General features: G+C 40.5%; 1 pseudogene; it reads left to right on the forward strand.

Annotated features, from left to right (window-relative positions):
* On the forward strand, positions 1–19637 carry LOC120159510 (annotated as a pseudogene).

Below are 19637 nucleotides of genomic sequence, written 5' to 3' on the forward strand. Positions count from 1 at the left end.
ATGCCTGTTCTTTTGCAGAACTTAGGCACAGAGGGAAAGATACGGCGAGTTAAGGCTTCCTCTGGATGCCCAATACTTAGAAAACATAAACTAAAAAAACAGTTTAGGAATGAAGTTTCTCAACAAGGAGCATTGGACATTGAAGATCTTGTTCAACTTGGAAGAAATATAGGAACATGTCCATATTATGGCTCCCGAAGTATGATCTCCTCAGCTGATCTAGTAGTTCTTCCATATCAATCACTCCTTTCAAAAGCATCACGCGAAGCTCTGGGGTTGAATCTGAAGAATAGTGTTGTTATAATAGATGAAGCTCACAATCTGGCTGATTCCCTCATTAGCATGTATGATGCGAAAATATCTTTGTCACAGGTATATTATTTTCTCTGGTATTGTCATTGGTACTTGAAAAATAATGAGCAATCTGGGTATTTCGATTTCTTTGTTTCTCAAATATTCCATTTACCGTTTGAAACCTGCATGATGAAAACATGGAGAAACCAGTTACAAATCAGATACCTTTTCATTTTAGAAGGAATTTGAATCTTTTCAAACATATTGTTATACTCAGTTATACTAGCTTTTGATGTTATATTGTAGATTCTAGTTCATCTAAAACTAAAATCGAGTCGTTCTATGTTTTTTCAGTTGGAGAATGTACATAGCCACATAGAGAAGTACTTTGGAAGATTCCGCAGTCTCTTAGGACCTGGAAATCGAAGATATATTCAAACACTTTTGGTTCTTACCCGGGCTTTCCTTCAAGTTCTACTCGATGATAAGGATGGGAATTGTTTAAACACTTGCCCAGATGCTGACAGAGGTGTTGCAGAAAACAAAAACTTTGATTCTTCCATGGCCATAAATGATTTTTTATTCTCCCTCAATATTGACAACATTAATTTGATCAAGCTGCTTCAGTATATAAAGGAAAGCGACATCATGCACAAGGTAGATTTGTGTCCATACAATATTTTTTCTTATATTGTGAAATTATGACTTCGGTTCCTTTTCTCTTTTACTTTTCCCAATTTTATGGTCACAACTCACTATATTATGCTCCAGGTTAGCGGGTATGGAGATAAAATGACTACCTTGCAGAAAGGTTCAACAATCAAGGAAAATGGGGAAAGTTGCGATTGTGGTAGCATTCTATCTGGCTTTCAGTTATTGGCAACTATGTTATTGTCGCTGACAAATAATGATGGTGATGGAAGGATAATAATCTCTAGGAAGAGACCAACATCTTCAGGACAAGGAGCTTACCTGAAATATGTTATGCGCACCGGTGAAAAGATTTTTTCTCAGGTTATTCCAAGAGTTAAATAATCCCAGTGATTGTTTTTATTCCTTATATGTCTTTTGTTTGATATCAATACATGGTGTTAAAGTCCGTATTTTAGATACCCGACATCGTCATGATCTATTAAGGAAATCCTATATCGCAACTGTTTGCAGGTTGTGCATGAAGCACATGCTGTTTTACTGGCAGGAGGAACTCTGCAACCAATAAAAGAAACAAGAGAGCGACTTTTTCCATGGCTACCATCGGATCAGCTCCATTTCTTTTCATGTTGCCATATTGTTCCTCCAGAGAGTATATTGCCACTTGCAGTATCTCGTGGACCATCAGGCAGATCTTTTGATTTTAGCTATAGTTTCAGAGGTTCATCAACTATGGTTAGTGTACTACACTCGGAATCTGTCATTGCAATGAATTTTGTAACCAACTGTTTGTTGAATCTTTTTCTTTTGTTCTCAAATTGATTATGGTCTCACTCCACTTAACTGACTTCATTACTATTTTTCGTTGGTCTTGATAGATAGAGGAACTAGGGCTCTTGCTTTGCAATTTGGCAACAGTTGTTCCCGAAGGAATCGTTGTATTCTTTTCTTCATTTGAGTACGAAGGACAGGTCTACGGTGCATGGAAAACCTCGGGAATAGTTGAAAGAATTTTGAAGAGAAAACATGTCTTCAGAGAACCTACAGAGATAGAGGCCATTCTCAATGAATACAAGGAAGCAATTGATAATCCTGCTCCTAAAAGTGGTGCAATACTCCTAGTTGTGGTTGGTGGCAAGATATCGGAAGGCATCAACTTCAGTGATGGGATGGGGCGATGAATAGTCATGGTTGGACTTCCCTATCCTAGCCCTTCTGACATTGAATTGTTGGAAAGGGTGAAGCATATTGAAGGATTGGGTGATTCAAGTTTTACGAAAGGCCTAAAGCTTTTGACTAATGAAGAATTTTACGGGGGAGACGTTCAGTCCGGTTTCAGCATTCTAAGGATTTGTAGACGCAGGGGAAGAGAATATTATGAAAATCTCTGCATGAAAGCTGTAAATCAATCAATTGGTAACTCCAAAGCATTCTAAGGATATGTTTTCTAGTATAGTTATTAAACTCACTATATAGGAATGGAGTTGAACTTGAAACCGGACTCCCTAGGCTCATTGGTCAGTGTTCACGATGGCAGAAAACTATAGGCCTGAAGACCGACCAAGATTTCTAGATGTAGGATTTCTGTTTGAATGGTGCTGTCGGAACCGTCTTTCGGTTGGGCCCCGAAATTGGGCTTCGACTTAGGAAAATGGATTGGAGTCGCCACCGATTATTTATTTAAAAATAAATAGGTTAATCGGATACCTTACATCTTACCTGATCTGCGTCTTGCCAAAGATATGTCGGATTCGGGAGTCGGTTACAGCTAAGGAAGGATTAGCACCCTTAAACTGCCCTTTCGGTACTATGTAATTTCCAGTTGTCTTTAATTAAGAAAGTTGTAAATTTAAATTAAAATGTAAAATGATGATCCAAATTACTTACCTAAGATTGCTTAAATTGTACCCTTAAAAGATCGAGACATATATTAGATAAGGGATGCAAATAAAACACCTAAGGTAAAATGGAAAACAAATAGGATGAGGAAAATATAGAATATAAAAACGATGGTAATAATAATAAAGATATATACAATAAAAATAAATAAAAAGATATATATAATAGTAATAAGTAAAATAAAAAAAAAACCTAAAAAAACTAAAATAGATAAATAACTATAATCAAATATGTATAAAAATAAAAAGGAATAAATAAATAAATAAAACATAATAAAGGTGAAATAAAATAACATACAAATGTAAAATGATAAAAATGTCCACATGTATATAAAGAATGTAAAATAATAGCGTATAAGGTAAAATTAATAAAAAACATATAATAATATTAATTCCATATATATAATAACTAAATATGAGAGGGGAAAAAAATCTATATAATAGTAATAGAGAAACTAAATAACGAAGATAAATATATAAAAAAAAGTAAAGAAATAATAAGATAAAATACCAAATGTATACACACCTATATATATATATTTAATATAACATATAAGTATAATAATAATATACTAATAATACGTATATACGAATGTAAAAAAACTAATAATAATATAAAATATATATATAAACGTTATAATGTAATATAAAAAGATAATAGATAAATAAAATTAAAATCCAGAAAAAGGGTCAAATTGAAAGAACTATAAGCTAGGGGGTCAGAATTCAATGCAATATTAAGGGTTAATTTTGATTTGGGGAGTGAAATAACTCTTCAAAGGATACGAGGGACCAAAAGGGTAGTTTACCCTAATTTAGACAGGGATACGCGGACGTTTTAAGTATAAACTCAGAATTTCCTTTTTATTGCTTATTTCTCTCTTCTCCAAGCCGAGGGATACCCTCCCCTTTCTCTTTTCTCTGCCTTGTTCTTCAGCAATGAAGAACACAGGCGACCTTTTCCAGAAGCCGACCGTTGGCCTCCTCGCGCCGCCTCGCCGCCGCCGTTGAACGGCGACGGCCGCCGTTCCTCGGCGGCAAAACCCGTTTTTTTTTTTTGTTTCCCAAAGCTTTTTAAATCTAGTTTCAGAAAAACGAAACATTTTTTATAAAAAACGAGCCTCGGGGGCTAGATCTACAAAAGAAGATCCCGACCAAGCCCCTCCGTTCATCGGCTGAAAACGCTTTCTTTTGTTTTTGTACAAATCATAGAGGAATACTAACATGCAAAGGCGGAAAAAAAAAACAAAAAAGAGGTAAGAAAAATGCTACCTTTATTTCTTTCTGAACTGGTTACAAAATAAAACTTCCAATCTGTTATATCTCCCCTGATCTCTCGTAATATATTGTGTGTCTTTATGTGGTAATCTCTCCCCTTTGCGTATTGATTACATGGGTTTTTATAGCCTAAGAAAATCTATATTTAGAGATTGAATCCGAGTGAAACTCGGTTGTGGTCGTTCGAAATCCCACTAACATACGTCGCCTTTGTTTGTGTCTCATGTGCTTACGTATGCTTTCCTTGCGCCGAGGGAACCGGATTTGTTGAATGGCTGATGAAACTGGCGTGGAATGCGGCCGTATGGTGTAAGGACTCCTCGAGCAAGGGCGCCGTGGAGACTTGGAACACTAGGGTTCTAGAAACCCTAGTTCATTGCTGGGAATCGGCTTGCCATTTGGTCTGGGCCCTCTATTTAGGCCTGGAAACATGAAATAAAAAATAAATAAATAATAAAATAATAAAATATGTGTTTAATGTAATATGTGGATGAATGTGAGATGAAATAACGTGTCTACAGCTGCCCCTCTTTGCTTATTATCGTGTAACGAAAATGTAGCAAAGATTAATAGACACAAATTTCATCCATATCGAATGTCCTCTGTCGTAGAGTTGAAATCCGGTGTTGAAACTGGTTTGTCAATTCGAATCGCGAAATGACTCCCCCGTCGTGAGGCCGAGTTGAACTTGAAGTCTATGAGCACAATATCCTTCGTCGAGAAGCTGAAATTGAACTCAGAGCTTTTGGTTAATGACATCTGAACCGTCTTCTGGATCAAGATACTTCATCGTGAAGGTGGAATTTGAACTGAAGACTTTGGTGTTGACGCTACAGATGACTCATTTGTCGTGAAGTTGGATCAATCTGTTTGTGAAGTTGGTATTGTATATGGCTCCTTCGTCGTGAATTTGAGCCTGAGAATTGGAAATCCTTTGTCGTGAAGTTGAAATCCAAGTATTGCTCCGAGTCCAATATCCTCCACCGTGGAGTTGAAATTGGTTCTGGAACTGGGAAATTGTTTATTGACAACCAGCGGTCCCTTCGTCGTGAAGTTGAACTTGTGTTGTCTGGAGTCCAATGTCCTTCGTTGTGAAGTTGAAATTGGCTCCGAAATTGAGAAGTTGCTTATTGACAACCAGCGGTCCCTTCGTCGTGAAGTTGAACTTGCGTTGTCTAGAGTCCAATATCCTTCGTTGTGAAGTTGAAATTGGCTCTGAAATTGAGAAGTTGTTTACTGACAACCAGCGGTCCCTTCGTCGTGAAGTTGAACTTGTGTTGTCTGGAGTCCAATGTCCTTCGTTGTGAAGTTGAAATTGGCTCCGAAATTGAGAAGTTGCTTATTGACAACCAGCGGTCCCTTCGTCGTGAAGTTGAACTTGCGTTGTCTAGAGTCCAATATCCTTCGTTGTGAAGTTGAAATTGGCTCTGAAATTGAGAAGTTGTTTACTGACAACCAGCGGTCCCTTCGTCGTGAAGTTGAACTTGCGTTGTCTAGAGTCCAATATCCTTCGTTGTGAAGTTGAAATTGGTCCTGAAATTGAGAAGTTGCTTATTGACAACCAGCGGTCCCTTCGTCGTGAAGTTGAACTTGCGTTGTCTGGAGTCCAATATCCTCCATTGTGAAGTTGAAATTGGCTCTGAATTTGAGAAATATTTGTTGACAACCAGCGGTCCCTTCGTCGTGAAGTTGAACTTGCGTTGTCTGGAGTCCAATATCCTTCGTTGTGAAGTTGAAATTGGCTCTGAATTTGAGAAATGTTTGTTGACAACCAGCGGTCTCTTCGTCGTGAAGTTGAACTTGCGTTGTCTGGAGTCCAATATCCTTCGTTGTGAAGTTGAAATTGGCTCTGAATTTGAGAAATGTTTGTTGACAACCAGCGGTCCCTTCGTCGTGAAGTTGAACTTGCGTTGTCTGGAGTCCAATATCCTTCGTTGTGAAGTTGAAATTGGCTCTGAATTTGAGAAATGTTTGTTGACAACCAGCGGTCCCTTCGTCGTGAAGTTGAACTTGCGTCGTCTGGAGTCCAATATCCTTCGTTGTGAAGTTGAAATTGGCTCTGGGTAAATCCTGCAAAGATATGCATATATGCGATGGTATGAATGTCATGCTCTTAGGTATGCCTAAAAATGTATGGGCAACACATGTTATTCTGGGCTCTGGAGAGAAATCTTGATTTCCGGTGGCCTGTCGTTGTTGACTCTTGATTTTGAGGGCTTGAAGTTCCGATCTCTGATCTTGAATTCTTCAAATGTCTGAGTCTGATGTGCACATTCTGGTTTTTTTTTTTTTTTTTTTTTTTTTTTTTGGAAATGCTCCTCAACCATCTCAAGCATGTGCATGAGCCTTGATCGGCTTCTGGGTACCTGTACTTTTCCATGAATCTTTGTACAGTAATATACGATTATTTTTCATAAAAATAAATAAACCATTAGGTTTAAATCTAATTCAAGATGCTCGAAAGGAGTTGGAGGAAATATGGTCTTTATTCATAAGGGAGGAGAAGAACAAATAATACATGGCAAACATTCTAGAAGATGAATACACAATGATGTGTAAATGAATGTCTTAGATCTCGATAACGTGGGCACTTCTGAGCTGAAAAGTCTTTTGGTGACTTTGAATGCAGCCTTTGCCAAAGGATCTTTGAAAATGCGACAACGTTTGGGAGGGTGCAACATTTCTCCGATTTGTTGAGTTCGTTGAAGATTCATGTGCCGGGATGTTTCCACCGTTGATATCCAAATCGCCCTTTCCGGGTTTTCAACTTGGACCCATCCTTAGTTGCAAGACGCCCTTTGCGGGTTTTCATCTTGAACCCACCTTATTTTCTCTTCTTTTTTCTTTTTCTTTTTTCAATTTAGGACGCCCTTTCGGGTTTTCACCCTAAACGTTTTTTTTTTTTTTTTTTCAACTTAGAACGCCCTCTCGGGTTTTCATCCTAAGCGAAGTATTTCTTGACTGCGTCCGAGTTGATGGGATGTGGCAGTTCAGGTCCGTCCATTTCAGCTAGGACGAGGGCTCCTCCGGAGAAAGCCTTTTTCACGACATAAGGTCCTTCCCAATTTGGCGTCCATTTTCCTTGGACATCTTTATGGACCGGCCAGATTCTTTTTAGCACTAGATCCCCTTCGCGGAATATTCTCGGGCGCACCTTTTTGTCATGTGCTCGGATCATTCGTTTCTGATAGATTTGACCATGATGAATGGCTTTCAGTCTTTTTTCATCTATCAGATTAAGCTGATCATATCTGGATTGTGCCCATTCTGCATCATCCAGTTTGACTTCTGACAAGACCCTAAGAGACGGAATCTCGACTTCAATGGGTAGCACTGCTTCCATTCCATAGGCTAGTGAAAATGGAGTTGCCCCAGTCGAAGTTCGTACCGAGGTTCGATAAGCGAACAAAGCAAAAGGCAACTTCTCATGCCAGTCTTTGTAAGTTTCAGTTGTTTTCTCCACTATCTTCTTAATATTTTTGTTTGCTGCTTCTACTGCTCCGTTCATCTTTGGTCTGTAAGCAGTGGAATTATGATGTTTTATGTTGAACTGTTCGCAGCAGCGCTCATCGTCTTGTTGTTCAAGTTTGTTGCGTTATCGGTGATAATCCTTTCAGGTAGACCATACCGACATATAATTTCTTTCTTCAGAAACTTGCAAATAGTGGATTGAGTGACACTGGCGTATGACGCAGCCTCTACCCATTTCGTGAAATAGTCAATTGCTACGAGAATGAAACGGTGACCATTCGAAGCCTTCGGATGGATTTGCCCGATAACGTCCATGCCCCACACAGAAAAAGGCCATGGTGACGTCATTACATGAAGCGGATGGGGTGGAACATTTATCTTGTCTCCATAAATCTGACATTTATGACATCTCCTAGCATAGTTGATGCAATCACTTTCCAGTGTGGACCAAAAATATCCGCATCTCATTATTTGTCTTGACATCATATGCCCATTTGCATGTGCTCCACAAACCCCATCATGTACTTCTTCCACTATCATTTTTGCCTCTTCAGCATCGACGCATCTTAATAGAACTTGGTTATGGCTTTTCTTGTATAAAACCTCTCTGTCAAGGACGTATCCAGCTGCCAACCTTCTAAGGGTTCTCTTATCGGTTTCGGTGGCTTTCTCTGGATAACTCTGATGCTTGATATACTGCAGAATGTCGAAGTACCAAGGCTTAGTATCTTTCACTTCTTCAATTTGGTAACAATGAGCTGGGTACTCATACGATTGCATGTTGATTGGCATCATTTCCGACTCCCCACCAACCCTGAATGCGGCTGCCAATGTAGCTAAAGCGTCAGCCATCTGATTTTCTTCTCTAGGCACGTAGTGGAAGGTGACTTTGTCGAACTCTTCGAGCAGATCCAACACTAGTTTTCGGTACTCTAACAGCTTTATATCCTTAGTTTCCCACTCTCCTCGGAGCTGATAGATTACTAAGGCTGAGTCTCCATACACCCGTAAAGTCTTTATATTTTGCCCCAGTGCAGCCCGAATTCCCAAGACACAGGCTTCGTATTCTGCCATGTTATTGGTACAATCAAAGTTCAGTCTGCTCGTAAATGGGTAGTGACTCCCTTCTGGGGAGACTAGAATTGCCCCGATGCCATGTCCTAGTGCATTTGATGCCCCATCGAAGTGCATTCTCCAAGAACCGTCCGTTAAAATGCTGGTTTCCTCTAAAGATATGGCCATTAAGTCCTCGTCCGGGAAATCAAAGTCCAGCGGCTCATAGCTCTCATCAGTTCTGCTTGCCAAAAAATCGGATATGGCGCTGCCTTTTACCGCTTTTTGGCTCACGTATTCGATGTCAAATTCAGACAAAAGAATCTGCCATCGGGCTAACCTTCCGGATAGAACAGGTACACCCATCATGTATTTTAGTGGGTCTAACTTGGAAATCAGCCAAGTGGTGTGATACAACATGTATTGTCGAAGTCTTTTTGTAGCCCATATCAGGGCACAACAAACCTTCTCAATAGGAGGATATCGGACCTCGCAATCGGTGAACTTTTTGCTTAAGTAGTAGATGGCTCTTTCCTTCTTCCCAGACTCGTCGTGTTGACCCAGAACACACCCCATGGAGTTCTCGAATATGGAGAGATACAAAAACAGAGGTTTTCCTGGGATAGGGGACATCAGGACAGGAGTGTGAGACAAGTACTCTTTTACCTTCTCAAATGCAATCTGACAATTTTTATCCCATGCTCCAGGGCTATTCTTTCGGAGGAGACGAAAGATGGGGTCACATTTGTCGGTTAACTGAGAGATGAACCGAGCTATGTAGTTTAGTCTGCCCAGAAAACCTTGGACTTCTTTTTGGGTTCGTGGTGGATGTAGATTCTGGATAGCCTTAACCTTATCAGGATCGACCTGTATGCCTCTCCTGCTGACTATAAAGCCTAATAGTTTTCCAGATGTTACCCCGAAGGTACATTTGCTAGGGTTTAGTCTCAGTTGGAACTTTCTCAATCTCTGGAAGAGCTTCTTCAAATTCTTGACATGTTCATTCTCGGTTTGTGCCTTAACAATCATGTCGTCGACATAAACCTCGATTTCTTTGTGCATCATGTCGTGGAACAGGGTCACCATAGCTCTCTGATATGTTGCCCCAGCATTCTTTAATCCGAAAGGCATCACTTTGTAACAGAAAGTTCCCCACATTGTGACGAAAGTGGTATTCTCCATGTCTTCGGGATGCATCTTGATCTGATTATACCCCGAAAATCCATCCATGAATGAAAAGTAGGCGTTCCCAGCCGTATTGTCCACCAGAGTGTCTATGTGTGGCAGAGGGAAGTTGTCCTTGGGACTGGCCTTATTAAGGTCCCGGTAATCGACACACATGCGTACTTTCCCGTCCTTCTTCGGCACAGGCACTATGTTGGCCACCCACTCAGGGTATTTGGCCACTTGGAGAAAACCGGCATCAAATTGCTTCTTGACTTCTTCCTTGATCTTAAGGAGCATTTCTGGTCGCATTCTTCTCAGTTTTTGCTGCACTGGTTTGAATTCTGGTTTGATTGGCAGTTTGTGAACTACCATATCTGTGTCTAGTCCCGGCATGTCTTGATACGACCAAGCAAACACATCTTCGTACTCCTGAAGTAAGGCTATCAGGTTTTTTCTTGCTTCAGCCGAAAGAGTTGTACCGATTTTAACCTCCTTTCGATCTTCCTCAGTGCCCAAATTTAAGATTTCGATCGCCTCCTCATGTGGCAGTATTTGCTTTTCTTCCTTTTTTATCATTCTCAACAATTCGGTAGGCAAGTTGTACTCTTCTTCATTATCGCATTCTTCGAATTCCCCAAGACAAATGGTTGATTCAAAATCCACCTCTGGATCAGGCTCATTAGTACCCCCATTATCGTTATCTGAGAACCTGAAAGGAAGAAAATGTGCATGTGTGAGAGGATAATATCCCACACGGAACGGTCAAGAACTAATTTTGAGAGTAACTGGAAATGAAGTACTGGAATGAAGGAAATAGAGAATGAATTCAAAAATAAAAGAAAAGTTTGTTTGCCATGGAAAAGAAAAATGCATCTTTTATTAAACTTAAACAAAATATTTATTCACCCTTACAAAAGATCACCTATTGCCCCGGGTATAGGCAAATAGGGATAGTTCGAATATTACTCTGAAAGATTCTTGTAAACCACAGGTAATTCTTCCACCGACCAACTGCTAGGCACGAACCCATGTGGCAGAAGGCATATCCCGGATCTATCTCCGTTGTCAACATCTTCTGTGGTCACGGCATTAACGTTCAGATCTTCCAGAGCCGTTTCTAACTCGGATATGGTGGTCTCAAACACATAACCACCTGACTTGAATGTTCTGAAGAGCGGCGGGAATGTCATAGGCTTCCATTGGAGTTCGTTTCTAGTCAATCTGGCTAACCTTCTCTCCCGGTTCTTTTGAATTTCCTTTCTCTTTTCATGATAACCGGGCTGAAAACCGAGCCCAAATTGGTCTAATTTTGGGATAGGACGGTCAGGGTTGATCATTCCTTGCAAATATTTCCCAAAACCTCTCCCGGTTCTTGCGCCTCGGCCTAGGGTTTGCTTGATCTCCATCCTTGTGCATTTGGAGAGTCGAGGTCTTGGGATTCTTTTTCCTTCTGCCACGAATGTGGCATTCACAAACTCCAAGGAGCGGAACGAACATTCTACCGCTTCCTCGTCTACTTCGATGTATGGAGCCTCCGTGGTCACGCTTGCCACGATATCTTCCTCAGCGTTGATAATTACCAAGGCCCCATCAATGACAAATTTAACTTTCTGGTGCAACGTGGAGGGTACTGCACCTGCTTGATGAATCCACGGCCTTCCCAAAAGACAGCTATAGGACGGCATGATATCCATCACAAGGAACTCAACATCATAGGTGGCTGGTCCGATGGTCAATGGTACCTCAATCTTTCCGATTACCTCTCTCTTGGTCCCATCAAATGCTCGGACCACATTCTGACAAGCTCTCATATGAGAGGTATCTATTGGTAGCCTCTTCAATGTAATCAAAGGCATCACGTTCAAGGCTGAACCATTATCGATTAAGACACTTGGTAAAGCGTGCCCCTTACAGTAGGTAGTAATATGTAACGCCTTTGTTCGGCATCTTCCTCCGGATGGAATCTCATCATCTGAAAACGAGATGAGATTATCAGCTTGAATATTGTTCACCAGTCGATCCATCTTGCTGACTGGTATGTCTTGTGGCACGAACGTTTGATTAAGGACATTCAACAACGCTTCTCGGTGTGCTTCCGAGCTTAAAAATAGTGCTAGCATTGAAGTACGTGTAGGTAAGTTGTGGAGCTGTTCTACAATGTTGTACTCGCTGTGCTTCAAGATCTTGAGGAACTCTTTAGCTTCTTCCTCCTTTATAGGTTCATTGACGACTAGCACATCTTCTTTGAATGGCTCCAGTGGTCTTTGCCCCACTTTACTATTACCTCCTCCGGAAGTGCTCACCTGACACTCGTACTTCCATGGCACTTGCCGATTGTCCTTATATTGAAAAGGCCGCGGTGCGGAGATTACCACCTTGGCTGGTGTTGTCACTATCATGCTTGCCTTAGGGGTAATTATCAAAGGACTACCCCTACCAAATTTTCTATCTGATGATTCTCCGGTGGCACAAACATCTGCTTCCAAAGAATCTAAAATTTCTTCATAAAACTCCAGCTCCTTTCGATCCATCATGAGCTGGACTAACAATCTAAACTCTGGGCAATCTTGCACTTTATGCCCTTCTTTGTTGTGGTAACAACAATGGTTACCATCTTCATTTTCTGTCGTATCTGGATATGGTGCAAGAAATCCTGCCTTTACCATTTGGCTCCATACCCAAGCCAAAGGATATTTTATTTCCGAAACACTCGATTTAATTCTCCTTCCCCTTTCAGTAGTAATGGCATTGATTCCTGTCTCCTGATGATTGGGCAAGGGATTCTGAGCGACGTTTGGTGCTCCGGAGTTGAAAGTGATCCAATTCTTGTTTCTCATTCTTTGCACAAGTCTCTTGAATGCGAGACAACTTTCAATCGAATGCCCCTGCACACCGCCATGGTATTCGCAATGAGCGCTCTCGTCATACCATTTCGGGTAAGGGGGATTTATTGGATTCATAGGATAAGGCGACACTGCATGAGTGTCGAAGAGCTGTTGGTATAATTCTTTATACGTCATGGGAATGGGGTCAAACTGCTCCCTTTCCCTTTCTCTTCTTGGTTCTCTCTGGTTCTGTCTAGAAGTACCGGATGGTACAGCTGCTGTGGAATTTGAGCTTGAGATCGTAACCCCCTTGTTGACGTTGTAGGTGTTCACATTGTTGATCTCTCGCTCCTTGTTTTTCGTGGGAGGCTTTTTACTGGAGTCTCCTCCCTCAATCTTTCCTTGTTTAATGGCCAACTCGATCATTTCGCCGGCCATGACTAAATCTGAAAAACTCCCCGACGTGATTGCTACCAAATGCCCGAAGTAAGGTGCCCTCAGGGTCTGTACAAACAGCTTTCTAGTTTCCTTTTCATCCAAAGGTGGATGAACTTGCACAGATAAATCCCTCCATCTCTGTGCGTACTGTCGGAAACTCTCATTGTGTTTCTTCTCCAGGCTTTGTAACATGACCCGGTCTGGTCTCATATCGTTGATATGTTTATACTGCTCCAGGAAAGACTTGGCTAAGTCTTTCCACGTCTTGATATGAGTTCGGCTAAGCTGGTTGTACCACCGAATAGCTGAACCGGACAGGCTCTCCTGAAAACAATGGATCAGGAGTTGATCATTCCCTCCATATCCTGTCATCTTTCGACAGAACATAGTGATATGGGCTGAAGGGCAACTGTTCCCGTCGAACTTCTCAAACTCCGGAATTTTAAACTTTGGTGGAAGCACCAAGTCTGGAACTAGGCTTAGCTCCATTGCGTCCACTCCATAATAATCATGGTCTCCCTGAACCATCTTTATTTGATCTTCTAATATTTTTATCTTTTCTTCCATCTTTTTGGCTTTATCTTCCTCGTCAAAGTCTGGGACATTATAATCATCTGGATGATCATCAGGGATGATTGTAGAAGTTTGTATCTTCACAGCAGGTGCAACTTTCGCTTTGGTAGCGAATGAGTCCCCGGGTAGTGCTGCTTTCCCTTTAGTAGCAGATGCGTCCCCGGGTAATATTTCGGGTGAGAGAACCACTTGCGGGGTTGGTGGTATGGCCACCCCCTCGGAAGAGATGCCCCCTGATGCACTAGCTTGTTGTAGACCTGACAACTTGGCTACGATTTGGTCGACCAAGGACTCCTGATTTTTCTTGATGGACTCAAGAGTACTTTCACTGTTCTGAGCCATCTTATCTTCTAGCTCCTTTTGAAGTCTTGCCATGTGTTCTTCGATCTTCTCCATTCTGGCTTCCATTTGTCTCTTTTTTGCTCGGGTATTGTGCGGGTGATGTGTATCTGATGCTTGCGGTGGTAAGCTCGGTGTCTGAGACATGTTCTGTTAGTTAATATGAATGTAAAAACATGGAAAATATAAAATAAACAAACATGAAATATAAAATGCAAGAAATGCAATGTATGATGTATGCAATTGGAGGCATTGATCCAGAAAAGTGTTCATTATTATAAATAATCCTTATTCAGACAAAAATGTTTTATCTTTTTAGAGACATAAAGACAGATTAAAGGTACATTCGGACTAAATCCTCTAGACCCCGAACAGCTTCCAGTAGGTTGACAAGTCTTCTGCCTTCATCTGTCACTGGTTGAATGCCTTGTCGAACCACACCAGCTTCCCTTGCTAGGCCGTGAAGATGACGGGCTGCTTTTTGCACTTGATCTAGGAAATCTCGGATGGTTGCGTCTCGGGCCCTCACCCTTCGTTGTGCTTGTTCCCAACGGAAACGCCATTGTAGTCCTCCGTCGAAGGGCACCATCTGAAGCTCGTTTGCTTGCCTGTTGAACCCATCTATAATAGCTTCTAACTCAGCTATCGTCTTGCCATCTTTCTCATGCTGTTTCTCTAAGTCAGCTACCCGAACTCTCAAGCGTTGGTTCTGATATTGACTATCTGCCAAGCGTCTTTGGGCAGTCTTTGTTTGTTCTTTCCAAGCTCTCTCATCAGGCCCCTCGAACTTCCTTTTCAGGCTATGGGCTTCGTCTTTCCAGTATTCAGAGGTTACCTTCAACTTGGAGTTATCCTTGACCTTATCTTGATACCCCTTTCTCAAGTCTTCGAGCTCAAAACGGACTCTTTTTTGTTCTTTTTCCAGTTTTTCTGCCCGATCTTTCTGAGAGTCAGCATCAAGCTTCCACTGATAACGTTCAGCTTCAAGTTCCTTTATCCTTTGCTTCAGCTCATTACTCACGGCTTCAAACTCAGTCTTAGCTATCTCTAGTTCAGAAGGGACATGCCTGAGATGTTCCTCCATGGTCCGGGTGTCATCACAGTCTGGCACAGGGATATTGTCATTCTTTCTCAATCTTCGCCACTCCACATAATCCGGAGTGAGCATATTTCTGGCAGCTACAACATCCATCCGGAATACTTTCCTCCACGAATCGGCTACTTCTTTGATCATTTTCTTATAGCTGTCGCCGTGATACTCAAACTCTGACCTAGCTAACCCGCATGTTGCTGGGACAAACTGACGTGCTCCATATTGTCTGAGTGCTAATAGCGGAGCATACCCGACTGCTCCCCAAAGTCCAAGTAAGGTCACAGTGTCGGAGTCACCACATCGAAAAAGAACATCACTGAGGAATAACCAAGGGGCTCTCCAAACAATATCTCGGTCTTGAAGATGCGTAAAGACCTTCATCCATTTTTCTTTCGAGGCGCCTTCATGCCATTTTAAGGTAATAAATTCACCTAGAGGTGAATAGGTGGTGCTGAAACGGCGGTAGGCAACCCCGTCAGTCTTCCAAAAGTGGCTGTGAATCCAGACTTGAAGGAGCTGAATGCACCCGGTGAATCTTCCTCCGCCAGTTCTTCGGCAATGATTGAGAGATCGAAAGGTCTCAGCCAAGATGGCTGGTGCTGGATTGACTCTTCTCGAGAGTTGTTCGAATAGCTCCACTACGGTGGCATCGATGTATCCCAAGGTCTTTGGGAATAAAATTAGACCATACAGACCTAATGCAAACAGGTCTATTGTCTTCCACTCATCAGGATGGTGCTTCATTAGTTGTTTGATATGAAGCCAAGCGATTCCTTCTCCACTACCCTTACATCGAGCTCGGTCAGTTACCCATTTTTCATCAACTCCGGCAACCTTAGCTAGTGTATTTTTGAAAGGTTGACTTTTAATGTGCTTAAGGTAGGCCTGCTCGAGTTTGATGTTTTCACAATGCAGCAGTGTAGTGTACTCTTCTATGGTGGGCACCATGTCTTCCCGGTTAAAGGTGAAGCAACTGTATCCCGGGTTCCAGAATTGAACCAAGGCTCTAATTAAGGGCTCATCAATCTTAACATGAAGCAGAAGTGCAACATCACCGTATCGTTGGCTGAACTTCTGTTTTACCTCATTCTTCCAACAGTCCCAGATGTCCCGGAGCTCTTGTACGTCATTCTGCTTTAGGCTGATCGAGGCGTAGCTAACCAGCTCTGGCACATAGCTGTCTTGAAGACTGTCTCCCTTTTCCTTCTGAGTCTTCTCGGACCATAGTCGTACCTCAGGGTTTTTAATCTCTTGTATTACAACACCTTTATCCATTAATTCAGATTATTTTGTGCGTAATGAACGTCTTTTTAGGGATCAATGGTCTCTTGTTATGATGCAAATGCTAAAAACATAAAGGCAAATGGTTAGTAAATAAAAATAAATGGAAATAAATAAAAATAACAAGAAATAAATGGCAATAAAAACATAAGAAAAAACAAATGGTTAGGAAACAATTGTCCTAGGTTTTGGAATGTGGTTTTGGGGTAGGCTCTATTTCTTCGAAGTCTCCTGGTTTAGGTTCTAAAAACGGTACCCGAGTTCTCCTTGCTGGTGCCCCCTTGGGCTTACCAGACCCTTAGTCCTAAACCCATCACAGGCTTGTGTGGACTAAGTTAAACTCGAGGGGACACATTCCCTTATGTCTATGCGGAGAATAAATTCACACGAAGACATAAGGTATATGAATCCCGAAGGCTACTTGCTAGGCATATGCGGTGAATAAATTCACACGAATGCGTCGCTTTCACCCCCACTTAAAGGGTTCGGAGCTCGGGTATAGAGCCTTTGGATGAAAAAGTTTGGAAAACTGAAATCATTAGAAAACGGTCAGTCCAACTATTTACTCGAAAAAATATAACCAAAAGTAAGTAATAAGGATCGAAATGTTACCTTAAAGTTCAAACTTACCCTTTTCATTAAAAAGACAACTGGAAATTACCTTAGCCTGACTCACTTACCTGGGTCCCCAGCGGAGTCGCCAAGCTGTCGGAACCGTCTTTCGGTTGGGCCCCGAAATTGGGCTTCGACTTAGGAAAATGGATTGGAGTCGCCACCGATTATTTATTTAAAAATAAATAGGTTAATCGGATACCTTACATCTTACCTGATCTGCGTCTTGCCAAAGATATGTCGGATTCAGGAGTCGGTTACAGCTAAGGAAGGATTAGCACCCTTAAACTGCCCTTTCGGTACTATGTAATTTCCAGTTGTCTTTAATTAAGAAAGTTGTAAATTTAAATTAAAATGTAAAATGATGATCCAAATTACTTACCTAAGATTGCTTAAATTGTACCCTTAAAAGATCGAGACATATATTAGATAAGGGATGCAAATAAAACACCTAAGGTAAAATGGAAAACAAATAGGATGAGGAAAATATAGAATATAAAAACGATGGTAATAATAATAAAGATATATACAATAAAAATAAATAAAAAGATATATATAATAGTAATAAGTAAAATAAAAAAAAAAACCTAAAAAAACTAAAATAGATAAATAACTATAATCAAATATGTATAAAAATAAAAAGGAATAAATAAATAAATAAAACATAATAAAGGTGAAATAAAATACATACAAATGTAAAATGATAAAAATGTCCACATGTATATAAAGAATGTAAAATAATAGCGTATAAGGTAAAATTAATAAAAAACATATAATAATATTAATTCCATATATATAATAACTAAATATGAGAGGGGAAAAAAAATCTATATAATAGTAATAGAGAAACTAAATAACGAAGATAAATATATAAAAAAAAGTAAAGAAATAATAAGATAAAATACCAAATGTATACACACCTATATATACATATATATTTAATATAACATATAAGTATAATAATAATATACTAATAATACGTATATACGAATGTAAAAAAACTAATAATAATATAATATATATATATAAACGTTATAATGTAATATAAAAAGATAATAGATAAATAAAATTAAAATCCAGAAAAAGGGTCAAATTGAAAGAACTATAAGCTAGGGGGTCAGAATTCAATGCAATATTAAGGGTTAATTTTGATTTGGGGAGTGAAATAACTCTTCAAAGGATACGAGGGACCAAAAGGGTAGTTTACCCTAATTTAGACAGGGATACGCGGACGTTTTAAGTATAAACTCAGAATTTCCTTTTTATTGCTTATTTCTCTCTTCTCCAAGCCGAGGGATACCCTCCCCTTTCTCTTTTCTCTGCCTTGTTCTTCAGCAATGAAGAACACATGCGACCTTTTCCAGAAGCCGACCGTTGGCCTCCTCGCGCCGCCTCGCCGCCGCCGTTGAACGGCGACGGCCGCCGTTCCTCGGCGGCAAAACCCGTTTTTTTTTTTTGTTTCCCAAAGCTTTTTAAATCTAGTTTCAGAAAAACGAAACATTTTTTATAAAAAACGAGCCTCGGGGGCTAGATCTACAAAAGAAGATCCCGACCAAGCCCCTCCGTTCATCGGCTGAAAACGCTTTCTTTTGTTTTTGTACAAATCATAGAGGAATACTAACATGCAAAGGCGGAAAAAAAAACAAAAAAGAGGTAAGAAAAATGCTACCTTTATTTCTTTCTGAACTGGTTACAAAATAAAACTTCCAATCTGTTATATCTCCCCTGATCTCTCGTAATATATTGTGTGTCTTTATGTGGTAATCTCTCCCCTTTGCGTATTGATTACATGGGTTTTTATAGCCTAAGAAAATCTATATTTAGAGATTGAATCCGAGTGAAACTCGGTTGTGGTCGTTCGAAATCCCACTAACATACGTCGCCTTTGTTTGTGTCTCATGTGCTTACGTATGCTTTCCTTGCGCCGAGGGAACCGGATTTGTTGAATGGCTGATGAAACTGGCGTGGAATGCGGCCGTATGGTGTAAGGACTCCTCGAGCAAGGGCGCCGTGGAGACTTGGAACACTAGGGTTCTAGAAACCCTAGTTCATTGCTGGGAATCGGCTTGCCATTTGGTCTGGGCCCTCTGTTTAGGCCTGGAAACATGAAATAAAAAATAAATAAATAATAAAATAATAAAATATGTGTTTAATGTAATATGTGGATGAATGTGAGATGAAATAACGTGTCTACAGGTGCCTATAAACGTAACTACATATTTCTGCTATGTCTTGCTTATGTCAATCTTGATTTCTACATTGAACTGCATCTTTATGTTTGTAACCCGTATTTGATTGATCTGTCTTAGGCAGAGCGATTCGGCATGTAAATGACTATTCTGCAATTTTATTGGTGGACATCCGTTACGCATCAGATTCTTCAAAAAGAAGCTTTTCTCATCCGAGCAGCAAGCTCCCGCAGTGAATAAAAGATCGTCTCGTTTCCGCAACTAACAATTATGGTGAAGTTCACAAGCTGCTGCGTCAGTTCTTCAGATTCAACAAGAATAAAGGTGGTAAGTAGAAGACCATTAGAGGTCGGAATGAGAAAGCATATTTATGAGGGAAGAGTGAAGGCTGCTCTGAATGGAACTTCCTTGGTTCCTTTAAGCTCCATTTTGTCCAAAACCAAAGCCAAAACACAAGGGTTCAAGGAACCTGTTT

The sequence above is a fragment of the Hibiscus syriacus genome, unplaced genomic scaffold (genome assembly GCF_006381635.1).
Source record: "Hibiscus syriacus cultivar Baekdansim isolate YM2019G1 unplaced genomic scaffold, ASM638163v2 tig00111366_pilon, whole genome shotgun sequence".
Lineage (NCBI taxonomy): Eukaryota > Viridiplantae > Streptophyta > Magnoliopsida > Malvales > Malvaceae > Hibiscus > Hibiscus syriacus.